This window comes from Polypterus senegalus, chromosome 12 (genome assembly GCF_016835505.1).
Source record: "Polypterus senegalus isolate Bchr_013 chromosome 12, ASM1683550v1, whole genome shotgun sequence".
NCBI lineage: Eukaryota > Metazoa > Chordata > Cladistia > Polypteriformes > Polypteridae > Polypterus > Polypterus senegalus.
This window is the reverse complement of record NC_053165.1, coordinates 121,078,381-121,097,815: the sequence shown is the minus strand read 5'-3', so window position 1 is coordinate 121,097,815 and position 19,435 is coordinate 121,078,381. Positions and strand designations below refer to the sequence as shown.

The 19,435-nt window shown below is 44.0% G+C and overlaps 1 protein-coding gene across 4 annotated transcripts in view; it reads left to right on the top strand.

The window, feature by feature from the left end:
* The window catches only part of sema4ba (sema domain, immunoglobulin domain (Ig), transmembrane domain (TM) and short cytoplasmic domain, (semaphorin) 4Ba), a 274,559-nt gene that overhangs the window by 94,922 nt on the left and 160,202 nt on the right, over positions 1–19,435 (top strand). Inside the window, exon 2 of one of the 4 annotated variants that reach the window (XM_039773329.1) lies at positions 10,231–10,304. The exons of the other annotated variants lie outside the window; for them this stretch is intronic. The gene's annotated coding sequence lies outside the window, so the exon portion shown is untranslated. The remainder of the gene's footprint in view (positions 1–10,230; positions 10,305–19,435) is intronic. 4 annotated transcript variants of the gene reach the window in all.

Here is a 19,435-nt window from a genome sequence, read left to right as displayed (position 1 = left end):
CACGGGTTGAGGGCATGGAAGCCCTTCCCTGTAGGGACCCGTGGCCACCGCCAGGCGGCGCTCCGATGCCGGTTTATCCCGTGCGGTTGCCGGTCGGGGCAGGAGCCCGGCGGGGCGCTTGGAGGACCGGAGGAGGCGAGTGCCTCCTCCAGACAGAGTGGGGGCGTCCGTCCTGGTTAGGCACGGGCCCTCAGGTACAGGGCTTTGAAGCCCAGCCCTGTAGGGACCCGTGGCCACCGCCAAGCGGCGCCCCGGTGCCTGATTATCCCGGGAACCCGACACTTCCGCCACACCAGGAAGTGCCGGGGGGAAGACATTGTGTGGCGCCGGAGAGCGCCAGGAAGGCAGCCGACACTTCCGCCACGCTGGGGCGTGGCCAAGGATGGAGGAAGCACCTGGGGCTCATCCGGGGCATTATTTAAGGGGCCGCCTCCCTCCAGTCGGTGGTGGAAGTCGGGAGGAAGAAGGACTGAGCTGGAGAGCGTGGACAGGAGGCGGCCAGGAAGCAAGGCACAGGACTGTGGGCCCTGGACTAGGGGGAATCGGTGCAGAAGGCACTGGGGTTATCGTGAGTGCACGTGACATTTCTATGACTGTTTGGAGTGTTAAATAAAGTGTGTTGGGAGCAAAATATGATGTCCGTCTGTCTGTGCCGGGGCCAGGTTTCACAGTGGCGTAGTCGGCAGGATACTCCGCCTGGTTCAAGGCGGGGACCTGTATTGTTAAATCAAAAAATTTCTGTGAACGGCCCGGCGCAGCAGCGGACCCCACACACTGGCCGCGGGAGCGGCCCGTGCACAACCCCGGGCGTTCGCTTCAGAAACCGCCACCGGACAGCGGGATTGCTTTCCCCGGGTGCGGAGGAGGACTCGACATCGCCGGAGCGCAGCGGGCTCCGAAAGTCGCGCTGTCGGGACGGACAGCCAGGCGGCGGCGCTACGCAAAGGCCACACCGGCGGGGGCCTGCGGCATGACGGATCCGGAGGTGAGTGCCCTGCCCTGCAATAATCGGCCCTCCGGGGTCGGTTGTACTTTGTTTTCTACAGGCAGGGACGAACCGGATCCGCGTCCGTGGCAGGAGCGCGCCGGGCGCGGGCTGACGGCAGCGCTGGCGCGGCAGCAGCAGAGAAGGCTGCGGAGTCGGAGCCGCTGCGGCTCAAGGAATCGCCGCAGCCACAACGCGCGAGGAGGCACGTCTCGCACTCGGAGCAGGGGAGGCAAGATGGCCGCGGGCGGAGGTCCCGCCCGCTGACAGGCACGGGATTGGCGGTGTGTCTTGCGTGCCCGCCGATGATTGGATAGAGGCGGGCCCAAGGAATGCCAGACTCGTGTCGGAGAAGGACCCGATTGGGCCAGAGGGAGTGGCCCAGAGGAGGCAGGCGACGCGTGGAGCCGATCGACAGGTAAGCCCACCGGCGTCTGTCTCTCTCTTTCCACCAGCGGCTCGGCGTCGCGTCGGAGGAGTCCTTCGCCCGCCAAGCCGCCTTTTGAGGAGTTGCTGCGTGTTCTAGTCGCTCAGTGCGCGAGCAGCTGATGGAGAAGGCGGTCGCGTCGGGAGTGACACCGCGTGAGACGGAGGAACGGCGCGGCGCTGGAACCGGAGGCAGACAGAACACGGCGGGAGTGGTGAGTGTTGCCGTTCCGTAAAGCAAGTGGGGGTTAGCGAACATGGCGTGACTGTTTACAGGACGGCGGCTCCAGTAGGCAACCCCAACAGCAGACGCCAGCGGTGCAGACAGCTAGCGAGGAGGAGCTCGAATATGCAGGGCGGGTAGGATCGGGCTGCTGAGTGCCCTGGGTCCTAGCGCCCTGCGCCCAAGCCTGCAACTGTCTCCGTCGCTCTGCCTGGACGCAGACGGGCTGGATTTGAGCTTTGCTGTGCTCAGACCCAGACCGTCAGCGCGTCAAGAAAAGAAGGAGGAACCGAAGGGTGAATGCGGTTCCTCCGATAGGAGAGGGCGCGGCGCTGGGTGCGCGCGTCCGGAGAAGGGCCGTCCGCACTGCGGGCAGAGGAGATCCCCTGGGCGGCTGGGCGAGCCGCCTGCGAGAGCGGTGCCGCGGACGAGCGGACGGGCATGGAACCTGCGGCCGGACTTCAGCAGGCAAGTTGGGGGCTGTCGGAGGGGGCAGGAGCACGGTCGATACGGAGACCGGACGGGCGCTCGGGATGAGTGTCCTCGCTGTGCTTCTGGCCCTCTTTTCCTTTATTTTACAGGCCCGAAGCCCCGGCGGCGCTGAGGCCGGCGTCGGCGGGGACCTGCCCGCCTGGAGCGGGCGCTCAGGAGTGCTCCACGCCGGGAGGACTACGGTGACCCGCTGGGGAACAGCGAGGCGAAGCGGCGCAGACCACAGGGGGACGTTTGCGCCGGCGAGGGTGCCGAAGACAGATGTCCCAGGGTGCCGTGTTGGACCCTGGGGACATAGTAGGACCCTCGCTGGGGACGTGCTGCCCTTTCGGGTTGTGTCGTTGGACCCACGTGTCCTCGCTGGCGGTGGGGCACTGTGGCCCCGGCGGGCTGGAGCCCGGCGGGGCGCCAGGAGGGGCGTGAGGAGGGCTTGTGCCTCCTCCAGACCGCGAGGGGGCGTCCGTCCTGGTTCTGTTGGGGCGCCACGGGTTGAGGGCATGGAAGCCCTTCCCTGTAGGGACCCGTGGCCACCGCCAGGCGGCGCTCCGATGCCGGTTTATCCCGTGCGGTTGCCGGTCGGGGCAGGAGCCCGGCCGGGACGCCTTGGAGGACCGGAGGAGGGCGAGTGCCTCCTCCAGACAGAGTGGGGGCGTCCGTCCTGGTTAGGCACGGGCCCTCAGGTACAGGGCTTTGAAGCCCAGCCCTGTAGGGACCCGTGGCCACCGCCAGGCGGCGCCCCGGTGCCTGATTATCCGGGAACCCGACACTTCCGCCACACCAGGAAGTGCCGGGGGGAAGACATTGTGTGGCGCCCGGAGAGCGGCCAGGAAGGCAGCCGACACTTCCGCCACGCTGGGGCGTGGCCAAGGATGGAGGAAGCACCTGGGGCTCATCCGGGGCATTATTTAAGGGGCCGCCTCCCTCCAGTCGGTGGTGGAAGTCGGGAGGAAGAAGGACTGAGCTGGAGAGCGTGGACAGGAGGCGGCCAGGAAGCAAGGCACAGGACTGTGGGCCCTGGACTTGGGGGAATCGGTGCAGAAGGCACTGGGGTTATCGTGAGTGCACGTGACATTTCTATGACTGTTTGGAGTGTTAAATAAAGTGTGTTGGGAGCAAAATATGATGTCCGTCTGTCTGTGCCGGGGCCAGGTTTCACAATATATATATATATATATATTTATATGTGTATATATTTATATATATATATATATTTATATGTGTATATATTTATATATATATATATATATTTGTATGTGTATATATTTATATATATATTGTCCCACACGTGCGCATGGGAGGCAGCTAAAGGGCTTGAGTGAAGGCAGTTCGGAGGCATGCCGGGTGTGGCAGAGTGCACTGACTCTTTTCTCCCTTGCCTGTAGACCATCCCGGGATTTCACCTGGATCTCCTGACATCACTTCCGGGACTGAGCCAATGGAAGTCGGCCACACCAGCTCCAGTCCCTCTGATGTCACCTCCGCCACTGAGCCAATGGTGGAAGACCACGTGCCAGATCCATCGACCTCACTTCCTGTCTCCCCTTTAAAACCTGCCCCTTTTCCTTTGTTTCTTTAGTCTTGTTTTGGACTCGGTTGTGTGCACTTCAGTGCTCTGTATTTTGTTAAGAAAAACGACTTTTGCAGCCAGGATACCACAATATACGGGTGGCTGCCCCAACTCTTTATCTGTCAATGTCTCGTTCTTGTGACAATATATATATATATATATATATATTTATATGTGTATATATTTATATATATATATATATTTATATGTGTATATATATATGTGTGTATGTATATGTGTATATAATTAGGGATGCACCGATACCAGTACCAGTATCTGGTCTCGACCTTGATACCACATTTTCTAAAGTACTTGTACTCGTTAAAAGTCCCCCGATACTGGGGACCGATACCACGGTCTGAGGAATGTCTATATTTGAGTGGGCGTGTAAGGGGTTAATCACAGGTGCTGAGTGCCCGCCCCCAGGCCCCGGCTGCAGCTCGGAGCAGGGAGAAGGCGAGGCGAGTCATGTCAGCCGTGTGGAACTATTTCAAAGTGAATGAAGTTGACAAAACAAAGGCGGACTGCAAATTGTGCTCAGCGAAATTGTCCAGAGAAGGCTCAAAAGGTAGCGCATTTAACACAAGTAATTTAATCAAGCACCTAAAATCCTAACACGACAACGAGTACAAAGAGTTTACCCACGCTTCTAAACCAACACAACCCACGCTGTAGCAAACTCTTGCAAGACGAGAGAAAATGTCCAGAGACAATCCACGTGCTGTGAAAATAACACAGGCAGTTATCGAGTACATTGCATTGAGTGACCAGCCACTCTCGGAAGTAGAAAATGTGGGATTCCTGCGTCTCCTCCATGTTCTGGAGCCCAGATATGATGTCCCAAGCCGCCGCTACATGACTGACACAGAGCTGCCTAAACTACATGACACCGTGAAAAAACATATCCACAGCCTACTGCAAGCCTCCTGTGCGTTTAGTTTCACCACGGATATTTGGACAAGCAGTGTTAGCCCGGTGTCGCTAATTAGACTAACCTCACAGTGGATAGACGAGAGTTTCACGCCGCAATGAGCCATATTACATGCGAAACAATTCCGCGGCTCGCACACCAGCCAGGCTATAGCGCATGTGTTTGAGGAAATGCTCCAGACATGGGGTATACCTAAAACATCAGTTCATGTTGTGCTTTGTGACAATGCCAAGAACATGATTAAAGCCATGAATGACGCAGGGCTCCCAAGTCTGCCGTGTGTCGCGCACATGCTCCAACTGGCTGTTCACGTGGGCTTATTAGCACAGAGGAGCATAGCTGATGCTATAGCATTGGGGCGGAAAATAGTTAGGCATTTTAAACATTCCGCCTTAGCCTACTCCAGCCTCGAGGACATTCAGGGACAGCTCAACCAGCCAATAAAGAAACTGCAGCAGGACGTACAGACGCACTGGAATAGCACGTATTACATGCTCCAGTCCCTCATTAAGCAAAAGCGAGTGCTGGGGGTGTATGTGTCCGAGCATGAACTCCCTGACTATCTCACCGCTCACCAATGGGCTCTTATGGAGAAGACTGTTGCCATCCTCGCCCCCTTTGAGGAACTAACTAAAAAAGTGAGCAGCTACGATGCATAGCCTCTGATGTCATCCCAGCTGTGACTGTGCTAGTGAGACTTCTAAACAGAGAAACATATACAGATCTACATATATATATACATATATATAAACATATCAACATATATACACACATACATAAACATACACACAAACACATATACATACATACATACATACATACAGATATATATACACACACATACACATGCATACATATATATACATACACAGACACATATATACTCACACACACATATATATATATATATATATATATATATATATATATATATATATATATATATATATATATATACAGTCTTTGGGGTGCGAGCAACTGTTGCTGGGGGTGCCAGAATCCATGAAGGAAGAAAAAGTATCAGTGCAATTCGCTGCTTGTTAAAACGGATGACTCCCGCTCTTACGTGCAAGTCTTCGTGAATATTATGAACTATCGTTTCTGTTTAAGTTCTATTTAAATTTTAAATAGAAGGAATTTTTATTTAGTCGACAGAATATTATTCCGGAATAAATCAACTCAAACCTTAAATAACATAATATTTTGCTCTCCATAAAAATATATCCTGTCTAAATTATACAAGTTAGAAATAAAGTAAACATTAAAAGAACAAAGATTCAAATTTCTTTACTCTTATGTAATTTTACATAAAAAATAAACTTAAATTTTAAATATCCCAAAAGATTTTGCTCTCCATAAAAATATATCCTGTCAAAATTATACAAATTCAAATATGAACATGCTGCATAACAAAACCTGGAAATATAAATAAAATTTGTTCTTTTCAGCAATAACAAATCAAATCATTCAGTTGTCTTTGGTCATATGTCATGTTATTAGAGCTGGACGCCTGGTACCTTTTTTTGGCAACAAGTTCGTTTATGTTTGGTGTGAGGTTCTGTGTTGTGGAGATTGTCCGGATGGACAGCAGGTGCTCATCAGTGAGGTGACTCCTGTGTGCTGTTTTGTTAGTCGTCATCACTGAAAAGAGCTTCTCACACAGATATGTGCTACCAAACATGCACAAGGTTCGAGCCGCATGTAGACGAAGCTGGAGCATTTCTGCGGGAATGGAGTGAATAAACTGTGCGGGCACTGCAGTATCGTACTTTGCCTTCAGTGTTCTATTACACTGCAGCTCAATGACCTCCATTTGAATCTGCACAGGTGCAGTTTCCACATCGACGGCAAAGGGGTTGCGAAACAACTCAAAATTCTTTTTTTGTTCTTCAAAGTCACCAAAGCGCCGTGCAAAATCAGTGCGCAGTGCACTCAGTTTATCAGGAAAGTACGTATTTGAGAACACCGTTGTGCCGACTTGGTTCAGCATTACTTGGCAACAGGGAAAGTGGGGCAAGTTGCACTGGTGCATTTATGTCTCCCATAAAAGCAGCTTCACTTCAAATCACTTTGTGATTTTGCACGGGTAAAAACGTCTGCTGGATTTAGGGTTGCCACCCGTCCTTTAAAATATGGAATCATCCCGTATTTGAGAATGAAATTGCACGTCCCGTTTTGAATCAATATGGGACGGGTTTTGTTCCGTATTTTTATCATTTTTTTTTAAGGAGCGTCTCATGCAAATCATCCCACACGCATTTTATGAAGATGCCTCCTTTCCTACTTTTGATTGGGTAATACTTGATGTCATCGTTAGTTTGATTGGTCTTTTTAACTGTCCAGTGAGGAGGGTGGGTCTTTTAAGTAGAGTCTGCAAAGTGAGCGTCCCTTATTTTTTTGTTTTAAAAGTGGTAACCCTAGCTGGATTCTTCTTTAACTCTTCTGCTTTCTATATCTTCTGCATTGCATTCAGGTCTTTCAAGTTATCGTGATATCTTGTCTCATAGTGCCGTCTTAGATTAAATTCTGTAATTCCAGCCACATTAGCTCCACAAATGAGACACACGTATTTACCGGCAATGTCAGTAAACATATACTCAGCCTCCCATCGGTTTTTAAGGGCTCTATTTTCATAATTAACTTTTCTTTTCGGCATCGTGTGGGCTAGCATCGCAATAACTTGCAGCATCATAAGCTAGACTTGATTAACGCGGTAAGTGTTCGGCAAGGCAGCTGAAGCGCTGCATTATGGGATCTGTAGTTTACTGTGTTACCAGCACTTCATATCCCCGGGCCATTAATAACAATAATATACAACTCTCGTTTATATCCTGCGTCCTCTCATTAAACTTGTATCCCGCATTACCCGTGGGTATGCACGCTAGCGGCAGCCTGTCTATGAACTTAATTTAAATTTTATGTTTACACCGTGCTTTGTTTCCGAAGTAGCAGCACTCATGAATATGGTTGTATATATGTCATTCGCTCGCTTCCTAATATTTCGCTGCCTTCTCAATTATATAATGCATGTTTTCTTCAGAGCGTTTTGGAGCTCTTCCTGGTTTTCTACTTACTGCGTTAAAAGTCAGTTCACGTGATTACGTGGGAGGCATGATGATGTCACACGAAACTCCGCCCCCACGGCTTTCGCGCTCATCTCCATTACAGTAAATGGAGAAAAATCGCTTCCAGTTATGACCATTACGCGTAGAATTTTGAAATGAAACCTGCCCAACTTTTGTAAGGAAGCTGTAAGGAATGAGCCTGCCAAATTTCAGCCTTCTACCTACACGGGAAGTTGGGGAATTAGTGATGAGTCAGTGAGTGAGTGAGTGAGTCATTGAGGGCTTTGCCTTTTATTAGTATAGAGATATCTATGTCTGTATTTGTATATGTGTATATATATATGTATGTATATAAATATGATGTGTATATATATATATGTTTATATGTGTGTATATATATATATATATATATATATATATATATATATATATATATATATATATATATATATATATATATATATATATATATGCCAGCAACACTCATGACAATGACAACACAATTACATTGTCAATCATGTTGCGTTATTATTAAAATGTTTTCTTTTCTTTTTCATTACTTCTTTAACACAGCACTTCTCCGCTGCGAAGCGCAGGTATTTTGCTAGTTGTAATATAACATTGCTATGCCATAAACATATACAGAATATATTTTAATGCTGTATATAGGTACATTAATTTCTGCAGCAACATTTGTAGTATGTCATCTGTGGGAATATGCAAACAATGCATTTTTTTAAATTACTTTCTTTGATCTTTTATATTCCTTCTAATGATTACTTGCATGTTTGCAGCCCTTGTGACAGCTTGATGGAATTGGGCTTTTATATATATATATATGATTACTAGCACAATATCTATTACCACAGCAGTGCAGATGTCCTACAGTGTTTACCAGCACATTATAAATCCTGTGCAGAAAACCCTATACATGTTTGCCATCCTGTTTGTTAAGGCATTTTTCTTATAAAGACTATATGTTCTTGCTAATATGTGGTGTGCTTTCACATCTTAAGAAGGTCATTGTATGGCATAGCTTTCTGCTTTGTTGAATTCCCTGCTTTGAATGGGACGTATAAACTACGTATGAATGGGGCATAAACTGCACAAGGCTGACTGTCTGCAGGTGTTGCATATCTATTACACGCTTCATAGAATGGGTGGAATGTCTGTCGTCAGTGCAGGGACACATTTACATTCTACCCTGAATTGTTTGGGGAATACATGGTACTCTGCAGGATGATGCATGTTGCTCTCGACTAACATCAGTGAGTCTGTAAGCATTAAATGTAATGTATATAAAGATTTCTATTCTGCATTTTATGTACAAGTGACATCACATTAATTAGATTTGTAATAATATGCCTTAACATTACTGTATACAGTAATTAATTCTACAGTATAATAACATCTGTTAGATTAATTCTACTTACTACTCGGCATGATCCACATCTTAAAATTAGTGGTCAGTTTTTCAATTAAAGGCCCTTCCTGGTCAGTGTGATACAAGATAAATCTTGCAGTGAATTTTTTTTAAAGTGGATTAATACATTTATTATTATAACAGCACTTTTACCATCTGCAGCTTGTAGAGATAAGGATTGATTTGGTTTTCTGTGAGCCGTTACCTATGTGTTTTTTTGTGGTTTAATTTTACAAACATGACAGTCCAGTGCATGTAATGGTTTATTGTAAACATGCTGGTCTGTTTGGAAATTTCAGTGCTTTACTATTAACAAGAATCCTTTAAAATTCTGAGTAAAAACTGTTGTTTATTTAGTTGCATACATTATGCTTTATAGTAGTCTATTATAAAAGGAAATACTGGGGCGATACTTTCTTGGTGATAATTTGAACTCCCGAAAGAGATAATTTCTGGTCCTGCAAGACAAGACTTTTTCCGATAGATTTGGACTAGTCCCGTCCTCCTTTCAAACATTTACAACCACACGCACGGTCCAATCACTTCTCATTCGTGTGAATGCTATTGTCAGACACAGTTCCTGCGTTCTCAGCTCCATGCGGAATCAGAAATAAAAGACAGAGTAGAAGACAAAGTAGAACGTCGTAAAGAAGTTCAAAAATGTTGGCATGATACACATGCAGAGCAGGTTAGAGAATATGAAAGTAAAAAAATTCGAAAGTCTCAAAAAAAATGCTAGTAAAGATTGCATTAGTGTTAACAAACGGAAATTATTACTCAGTGAAATAACAGAATAGAGAAAAGAGATTGAATATATGGACATCGATAATATGACAGAAATATGTAGATTTTTTTCTGCTTTAAACTTGCAGATCATCTAATTTGTGTTGCCCTCAGGGAAAAGTAGTGTTTCTTCCCAATGAAGAGGCCTGTCTATGAGAAATAAAAAATTTGTTGTTTGGTGAATGTGAAATCCACATACACTAGCGGCAGAGACTGTTGGTGAGTGAAATGAGCCACTCGCCCCCTAGTTTTCTTTAAAGCAGTAAATTTTTCGGCTGTCTCTCCTGTCTTCCCATAAATCCTGTGAAGCAATATTTTCTCTGTTTCTTATCCAGATAGATGTATGAGTTATGAAAAAATTCCAGCACTGCAACACGTCATTGTTTGGACAATACCTGCACAAAACTTGGTTAGTGGAAAAACAATTTTTGCATTACCTAAGTAGTTTTACAACAGGCTGATCTCACCAGAAGCTTTATATTTTTTGTTTCTTTTTTATTTAATTGACATTAATGAGTACTTTATTCATTTTTTACCAGCTTTGACAAAAGAAAATCTTTGGAGTCTATACTTTCTGGAAGTAATGATTACACAGACAGTGTTCTTCCATGTGTTTATAATTTGAATGGTAAATATTGCATAAATTAGTACATTACTTAATTTTGAAGGTTTTACATGCACATTATAAACTGTATCTGAGAGCAAGATAACTCATAGCTCTTGTTCTTTTAAACACAAGACCACTAGTTCAATTCCACCTACCTAGTTTGGCGTGTAACTCAGAAAAATCCACTTTAATTGATTGAATGCCTGTTGCAGAAATATAGAAACTGTTCTGTCCCATGTCCCTGCCTGATTGCTGTGTCTGTGTATAGGAGAGTGGTAGATCCCACTACAATAAATAAACGCCCTGTTCCTGTTTCAAGTGTAATATAGTTGGTTTTGCTAAAGTACTGAGACTTAGCCTTGCAATGGGACGACATGCCAAAGAGCGTCTCAAAGTGCAATCACTGCATCCATGGAAAATAGCCTGTCAGTTGCTGGGGCAACTGCGGGCTCCCACTGCTGTGGCAGTTTGCCGCAAAAATAAATTCGAAAACATCATGGTCACACTATGAACACCTGTAAAACCTAGAGCAAGATGAGGCTCTGCCAGCAGCCGCTGCCTTGGTGCAGCCATGAGACGTGCTGCCAGAGATGGCTCCCTCAGATGACCCTGAGTGTTTCCTATTCTGCTCTGAACGTATGGCAACATTGATGCGATGGCACAAGGAGCCTGGACAGCTATTGTAGCCCTGTTTTTAACAAGAGAAGCCCTCCAAGCCATACAGAATCTCCCTCCTGAAATGCTTGATTATGACTACCTGAAGCAACAGATCCTCCTCCGCACGGCTGTGAGTCCAGTGGTCAAGGGGCGGCAGTTTTGGCTGTGGAATATTGATCCGGATCGCCCTGTACGAGGACAGATCCAGGACTTAGTGGACCTGATTCAAAGCTGAATCCTCGGAGACCCTTTCAAGGGCATTGTGGAGAAGCTTGCTATTTATGCTGTTCTCTCAGGAATAGACAAGAGCCTTTGTGATGAAATTCTACGTAATGACGTCCACTCTCTGCTGGATCTGACCTGGAAACAACAGGACTATCCATGCTTGACCCCGATGTCGATTCAGCAAGCACAGGCCTTCAGAAGGGTCGCAAACGCAATGAGTAGAAGACGCCAGAGGGTGAACACCATAGTGTGGACTAAGCACAGCTGCTGTCACTGTGATCAACTAGGACACCTGGCTCAGGAGTGTCACCTCCCACCTGTGCAAACAATGGCTATTTGTCCGGCTCAGGTATGCAGCTTGCAAGTTTCCCCTAGGATGTTAAAGGAGTACAACTTTAAGGTCTCTTACGTTGGCCAAATGGGAATTCTCAGCGATGTTGGTCTCTGGTAGCAACCTCTGCGTAGTCCACCGTGAGACTATATTACTCCCCCTGAAAGAAAGTTAAGGTTTGGACTGCTGTATCAGAAAAGGAGAAAGGAATGCCCTCATCCCATGGATCTTGGCCACCTGCAGAACACCTAACACCATAGTGGACAGAGAGGGGCTCTCCGCAGACAAAGTCAGTCAAGGAAAAGGATTTGAAATTGAACCGGCATTGTCCAGTGAGCTGGCGGATGAATCTTCAAGTGAAGTCCCACGCACCAACAGCCTCTACAGACCGGAGACTCAATATGGACCTGGATGAAAATTAAATACCAGTGGGAGATTAGTGAGATGCTGCATCGGACACGGTAGCAGTGGGAGGCAAGGGCCCTCTACATCAAACACAAAGGAAGCAGAGACTGGCATCCAGACGGAGTTTGCTCACCAAGAACGAGCGGTGCTCTCACAATGTTTTGAGGGGGAAGACCGCCCCATGTTTCTCAACAGGAAGCTACAACCCAACGTAGAACGTAAACGTAATTATTCCATTATTGATAATGAGTGCTTGGCGATTAAGTGGGCAATTAATTGGGCCCTCTGTTACTATCTCTGGGGACGACGATTTGCCCGCTACAATGATTGTACAAACAGAAGGATATGAACGTTCAGCTCTCTCTGTGGTCTATTAGTTTACAGATATTTGCTTTTGATGTTTGCCACTGTCCTGGGGCTGCACACACCAATGTGGACATTCTCTCCTGCCTGGCTGAGCACAGCTTGGACGGTCGCTTTTTTTATACTGGTGAGGACAAACATGGGGGGAGGGTTGTAAGGTTTCTAAACTCTTTTTAGGCTCCCCCCAATGGAAAAACATGCCGAAGAGCATCCCAAAGTATGATCGCCGCGTCTATGGAAGATACCCTATTGGTTGCCAAGGCAATAGCTGCCTCCCCCCGCTGTGGCAGTTTGCTGCGAAAACAAATCCGAAGATCGCAGTCATGCTATGAGCACCTGTCGTCCATGGGTGATTCAAGGAAAATTATAAATGCAGGGAACAGTATTACCTGGGCACTAACCTGGCCACAACCCTGCCTGATTGCGGTGTCTGTGTATAGGAGAGAGAGGTAGATCCAACTAAAATAAATACCCCAGCTGTTCACGTTTCAAGTGGATTAAAGTTGGTTTTGCTAAAGTACTGAGACTTGGCCTCGTGTTTTGGGGTGTAAGACAGGGACTCGCACGTCACAATATCTTCAAACATATTTTGGAATCTCTGTCCAAAATGTTTTTAAATGTACTTTTAAAGTGATTACTCATCAAATCCAAACACCTTTTCTCCTAAATTGTATTTTACCATGTGCAACCTATAATTCCACACTTTTTATTATACAACAGCAGATAGTTACACTGCTTTCTCACATGCTGCTGTTCTACTTTGTTATCTAAGGGAGTAAAATGCTTGCTGCTGAAATTCAGTTTCATCGTGTTGGAGATTCAGTTGCTCCCACAATAAAACAATAAGAAGATTAGTTGAACTGAAGGCCCTGAATTTGATGCCACCTCCTGTGTAACAAGGCCTTCCTGGGAGTCTCTGATCCGATTTTGTAATCTATTAAATTATAATTGATCTGTTTGTCTCCCTCTGTGTAGGTAGTTGTTTAAATACAATGATTATCTATCATAAGGGAGAGGGCCTTTAAATTCACAGGGCAGCTACTGAATCATTGTGGTCACAGGGTTTTTGCTGGGCATTTTCCAAGCTGTTGCTTAGTAGATATTTGTCACTAACATCACAACAGTCATCCCTGTCCTTACATTTTTGTTTAATGTTGACTCGGTTTGCAAAATACTACCAGACCTACCTTACTTTTGTGCTCTCCAGATCTCCTTCTTGCTTCTGATGGAATGAAATTAGTGTTCAGTTGATAAATGCATCAATTCAGGTGTGTCTGTCTCTTTATCTATAACAAAACATATTTCTGTCAGATTGTAAGGCTTGTGTCAGCTTGTCCTGCTGCTGATTGTATCCTTCAGTAAATATAGCTTGTACCACGTGCACTAGCCTGTGCATTCAAACTACAAGCAAACACCCTGCTGACATTGGCACGCAATTTAGAGAAGGATAGCGGGTGGGAGTGAGGTGACTTTATTTAAATTTCAGCTTTATTTACCTGGAAAAAAAGGGCTTCTTTCAGTTGTGTTACTGTATATCATTTTTAAATAAAATACACTGATTATGAAAGGTTATGAAAAGTAGCTAAACATACATAGAACTTTACAGTTTATTTAATGATGTGAAGTAACCACCCATATTTTAACTGAATTACAAAGTATGGTTTTAATTGAGTCCATAAATATGTTGAGCCTTTTATCCAAGATATGTTTCATTCCTTGAGATGTTATTACTCGTCAAGCTGAAGAATTAAACATATCCTATGCCACTTCCCTCAATCATGTTTTTACAGTTTGACAGACTCACATTATACATAGATGGTAGAGTTAAATTGAACATTATAGTGAGAAAGACCATGTTTCTATTATTATTTTTTTTCTTTAACATATTTTTTGAGGTGAGAATAGACTACACACGTCAGTTTGAATTCCCTTTATCTGGGAAATAGGGAATGGAAGTAATCACACGCACAACAAAATATTAATTGATACAGTTTAGGTTTATTATATTAAAGGAAGGCATCCTTGCTCTTGATAAGGTTCCCTTGAAAATATTGCCACAATTTAACAATTTGATATTAGATTTTTGCAGTATACAACACTGGAAAAGTACAGAAAAAAACAGATTTTAAAACTATACTGTTACAAGCATTTTAATAAACTTTGACTTTCCCCTCATTGCCAACTTCCGTCATTAACCACATGTTTAAAGGAAATTGAGAGTTTACGGGGGACCCCTCCACCCTTGCTTTGATGCGACTTCACAAGGACCACTCCTGTTATTTCTTTGATGTGATCGGGACTTCACTGGTAACTTCCCCAACCCTACTTTATTTCTTTGATACTATCATAATTCACAGGGAACCTCTTATTGCTTTGACACGATTGGGATTTCAGTGGTTATCAAGAAAGGATGTGGTGCGCAATTGTGTGCAACACCAGAAAAGGCTGGAGTAAGACAGAGGAGTTTTGAAGTATGCTTTATAACCATTTTGGTACCAGTACTGAGATCCAAAACCTGGTATTGATACTGAAGTCAAAGTTTTAGTACTAATCCAGCATTTTCTGATGTGCATTATTTTTCCCTCTGATTTCTTTGTTATGATACAACAAGTGAACAGTTTAGTTTTCTCCCTACCAAGCAGAGGGAGACTGGGCACAGTCTTTCTGACTAGAAGTGTCTGGTTAGCAAAATAAAAACAGCTTTGATTTTTGGGTACAAGGAAGGAACAAACGCTGAAGGGTAAAAACAAAAAACACTTGTATACTAACTCAGACTCACACACACATACACATGAGTTGTGCTGTTAAAATCTAGATTTATTTAACCTAACTTGCATGTCTCGGAGGAGATGTAGAAAATTTGATGCAGAAATAGTGAGATTGTATAAATTATAGTTTTTCAGAATCATTCTGGCCACAATTTGTAGTCAGATTATGAAATGGATGGATGGATATTTCTGGATAATTTTATATACAGTTTGAGCTTGCCTAAAAATGCTCATTCAGAAAGGTTCAAATGGACTAAGAAGATAAAGCAAACGTTTTTTGTGTATGTGGAGTAAACAGTAAGCTCTAAAGAAAATCATTTTTGAAAAACTTGATAATGATATTGTAGGTTACATAACAAATGAAACACTTCTCTGAAACAAGTGGATGATCCTCAGGCATTGATATCTGAGAGACAAAGACATACACTTTTAAGACATCAAGGCTTACATTACCCTGGATAACCCTTCAGGTTCTGGGATGCAAAACAAATCTCTTGTTGTTCTGATAAATATTTGGCAGGTTAGGTTAATGTTTATAAATAATTATATATGAAACTTTTAGTTTTATTTATTTATTTTTTTAATGGCAATTACAATTTGTATTGTGCCAAACACCACACCATAAGGGGATTAGAAAATCCATCCATCCATCCATCATCCAACCCGCTATATCCTAACTACAGGGTCATGGGTGTGTGCTGGAGCCAATCCCAGCCAACACAGGGTGCAAGGCAGGAAACAAACTCCGGACAGGGCACCAGCCCACTGCAGGGCACACACACACACACACACACACACACTAGGGGCAATTTAGAATCGCCAATGCCAGTGCACCTCATCTGCATGTCTTTGGACCGTGGGAGGAAACTGGAGCACCCAGCACCAAGTAAACCCACGCAGACACGGGGAGAACTTGCAAACTCCACATAGGGAGGGGATTATAAAATAGGTAGGGAAGTGGATTTTAGTGAGTAGTTTATGCATATATTTGTGAGGCACATCACCATAACTCCAATTTATGAATAAAAGAAAAAAAGAATATATATGTTAATCAGTTGTTGTTAATCAGTTTCAGCTGCTTTGGTGTTAATCAAATTAACAGCAGGTGCACTAGAGGGGCAGCAATGAGATGACCCCCAAAACAGGAATGGTTTAAAAGGTGGAGGCCACTTGACATTTTTCCCTTCTCATCTTTTCTGACTGATTTTTCCACTAGTTTTGCATTTGGCTACCATCAGTGTCACTACTGGTAACTTGAGGTGATACCTGGAACCTACACAGATTGCACAGGTTGTCCAACTTCTCCAGGGTGGCACATTAATTTGTGCCATTGCCAGAAGGTTTGCTGTATCTCCCAGCACAGTCTCAAGAGTATAGAGGAGATTCCTGGAGGCAGGCAATTACTCTAGGAGAGATGGACAGGGCCATAGAAGGTCCTTAACCCATCATCCAGGACCAATATCTGCTCCTTTGGGCAAGGAGGAACAGGATGAGTACTGCTAGAGCCATCCAGCAGGCCACTGGTGTGAATGTTTCTGACTACACAATCAGAAACAGACTTCATGTGGGTGGCGTAAGGGCCCGACGTCCTCTGGTGGGCCCTTTGCTAACTTCCTGTCTCCGTGGAGCTTGATTGGCATTTGCCATAGAATACTAGAAGTGGCACCCTGGCGCCCTGTGCTTTTCACGGATGAGAGCAGGTCCAATCTGAGCACATGTGACAGTCGTGAAAGGGTCTGGAGAAACTGTGGAAAATGTTATGCTGCCTGTAACATCATTCAGCATGACCGGTTTAGTGGTGGGTCAGTGATGGCTAGACAATGGCACCTTGACTGCTATTAGGTAATGGGATAAAATCATTGGACCCATTGTCAGACCCTATACTGGTGCAGTGTGTCCTGGGTTCCTCCTGGTGCACGCCAATGCCCGACCTCAAGCGGCGGGAGTATGCAGGCCGTTCCTGGAGGATGAAGGAATTGATACCCTTGACTGGCCCCCACGCTTGCCTGCACTAAATACAATAGTCCATTTCTGGGACATTATGTTTCGGTGCATCCGACCCCGCCAGGTTGCAACTCAGACTGTCCAACAGCTCAGTGATGCCCTGGTCCAGATCTGGGATCCTTTGTTTCATTAGGAGCATGCCCCGACATTGTCAGCCATGCATACAAGCATGTTGAGGCCATACAAACTATTGATTATGATTTTGAGTTGCTGCAATGAAATTTCAGCAGAATGGACTAGCCTGGCCAATCTTTTTCTCACTTTGATTTTCGGGGTGTCTTTGAATTCAGCCCTCTGTTATGGAGGAATATTTTGGACAAAATTAAATAAATTAATAAATGCACAAAAAAATAAAAACTGTGAAATGTGAGCATAAATAAATAAATGTGTCATGAAATAAGAGCCTAAATAAATAAATATGTCATGAAATGAGAACCTAAATAAATAAATGTCACGAAATATGTTTTTTGTTGCTTATTTATTTATTTATTTAATTTTGTCCGTAACATTCCTCCAAAACATCATGAAATACGACTTGAAATAAAACTGTCGCTTTTACTCATCAAAGTTGAGAGGGTGGGCTCTAACACACACCCTCTATTTATTGATTGGTGAATCGATAACACAAGAATTAATTAGAAAAATGCTTACTACTGCCAATGAAATGGAATCTGCCGAAGATATTACGTATTTCAGAGAGAGAATTGAAGATTTATTGGAAGAAATTACAATGTTGGCGGCCCTTTTAGACTCCGAGATAGATCAAACTAGTTTTGAAAATATCAAAGAACTGGTGGAACAGACTCGACTACACTCCAGTTCAGGTGACGCAGTTCCCAGCTCTGGACGTCCATCCTTTGACATTCCAGCTGAGTCAGTAGAACACTTTACAGCTCTGATCAGTGGCAAAGTTGTTTGAAAAAGTAGCTGCGAATATGCCCCTGACTTTATACATGTAAAACAAAGGTCAAATACTCAGTTCAAAGTATTAGTTGGCGCTGCTTTGGGCATTCCATGTCAAAGTACCTAAACTAATACAGCCGTTGCAGCTTACCGTATATCAAACTGGCTAATTCGCCTTGTGATCATCTTCCCTGATACACCATATAGATCTGCAATCTGTTGTACTTTTAAACCGCATAACAGAAAGTGTTCTATTGACTCAGCTGGAATGTCAAAGGATGGACGTCCAGAGCTGGGAACTGCGTCACCTGAACACCGAGTGTAGTCAAGTCCGTTCCACCAGTTCTTCGTTATTTTCAAAAATAGTTTCATCTATACCGGAGTCTAAAAGGGCCGCCAACATTGTAATTTCTGCCAATAAATCTTCAATTCTCTCTCTGAAATACGTAATGTCTTCAGCAGAATCCATTTCATTGGCAGTAGTAAGCATTTTTCTAATTAATTCTTGTACTATCGATTCACCAATCAATAACTAGAGGGTGTGTTAGAGCGCACCCTCTCAACTTTGATGAGTGAAAGTGACAGTTTTATTTCAAGTCATATTTCATGATGGTTTGGAGGAATGTTATGGACAAAATTAAATAAATAAATAAGCAACAAAAAACATATTTCGTGTCACATTTATTTATTTATGCTCTGATTTCATGACATATTTATTTATTTAGGCTCTCATTTCATGACACATTTATTTATTTATGCTCACATTTTATTTATTTGTGCATTTATTTATTTATTTATTTTTGTCCGAAATAGTCCTCCATACTCTGTAGGTTGATAATTGTTATTTTCATCAAACAATGTTGCATCCTTTCGCTCCTAACACATTACCCAATCCATATCAGTATAGATATTCTGCATTATATATATATATATATATATATATATATATATATATATATATATATAAATATATATATATATATAAATAATAGCAATATTACCAAATGCAGCTATTGTGCATTTTAATAACACACTTTTTTATATGGTATCTTCTCATAGGTAAGGTACATCTCAAAAGACAACTTACAGAACAATTGTACAGTTGTTTATAAAAGTTAAGTGACTTGTTGAGAATCACACAGCAGGCCAGTGACTAAGACAACACTTCAGATGCCAGAAGAAAGTCTATTTCAAGAGCATCTAAAACGCCACAACAGACAGAATCCAAAGTGGGGGAACTTACAATAAAATGTGAATCAGAAAACCGTATGTTCTAT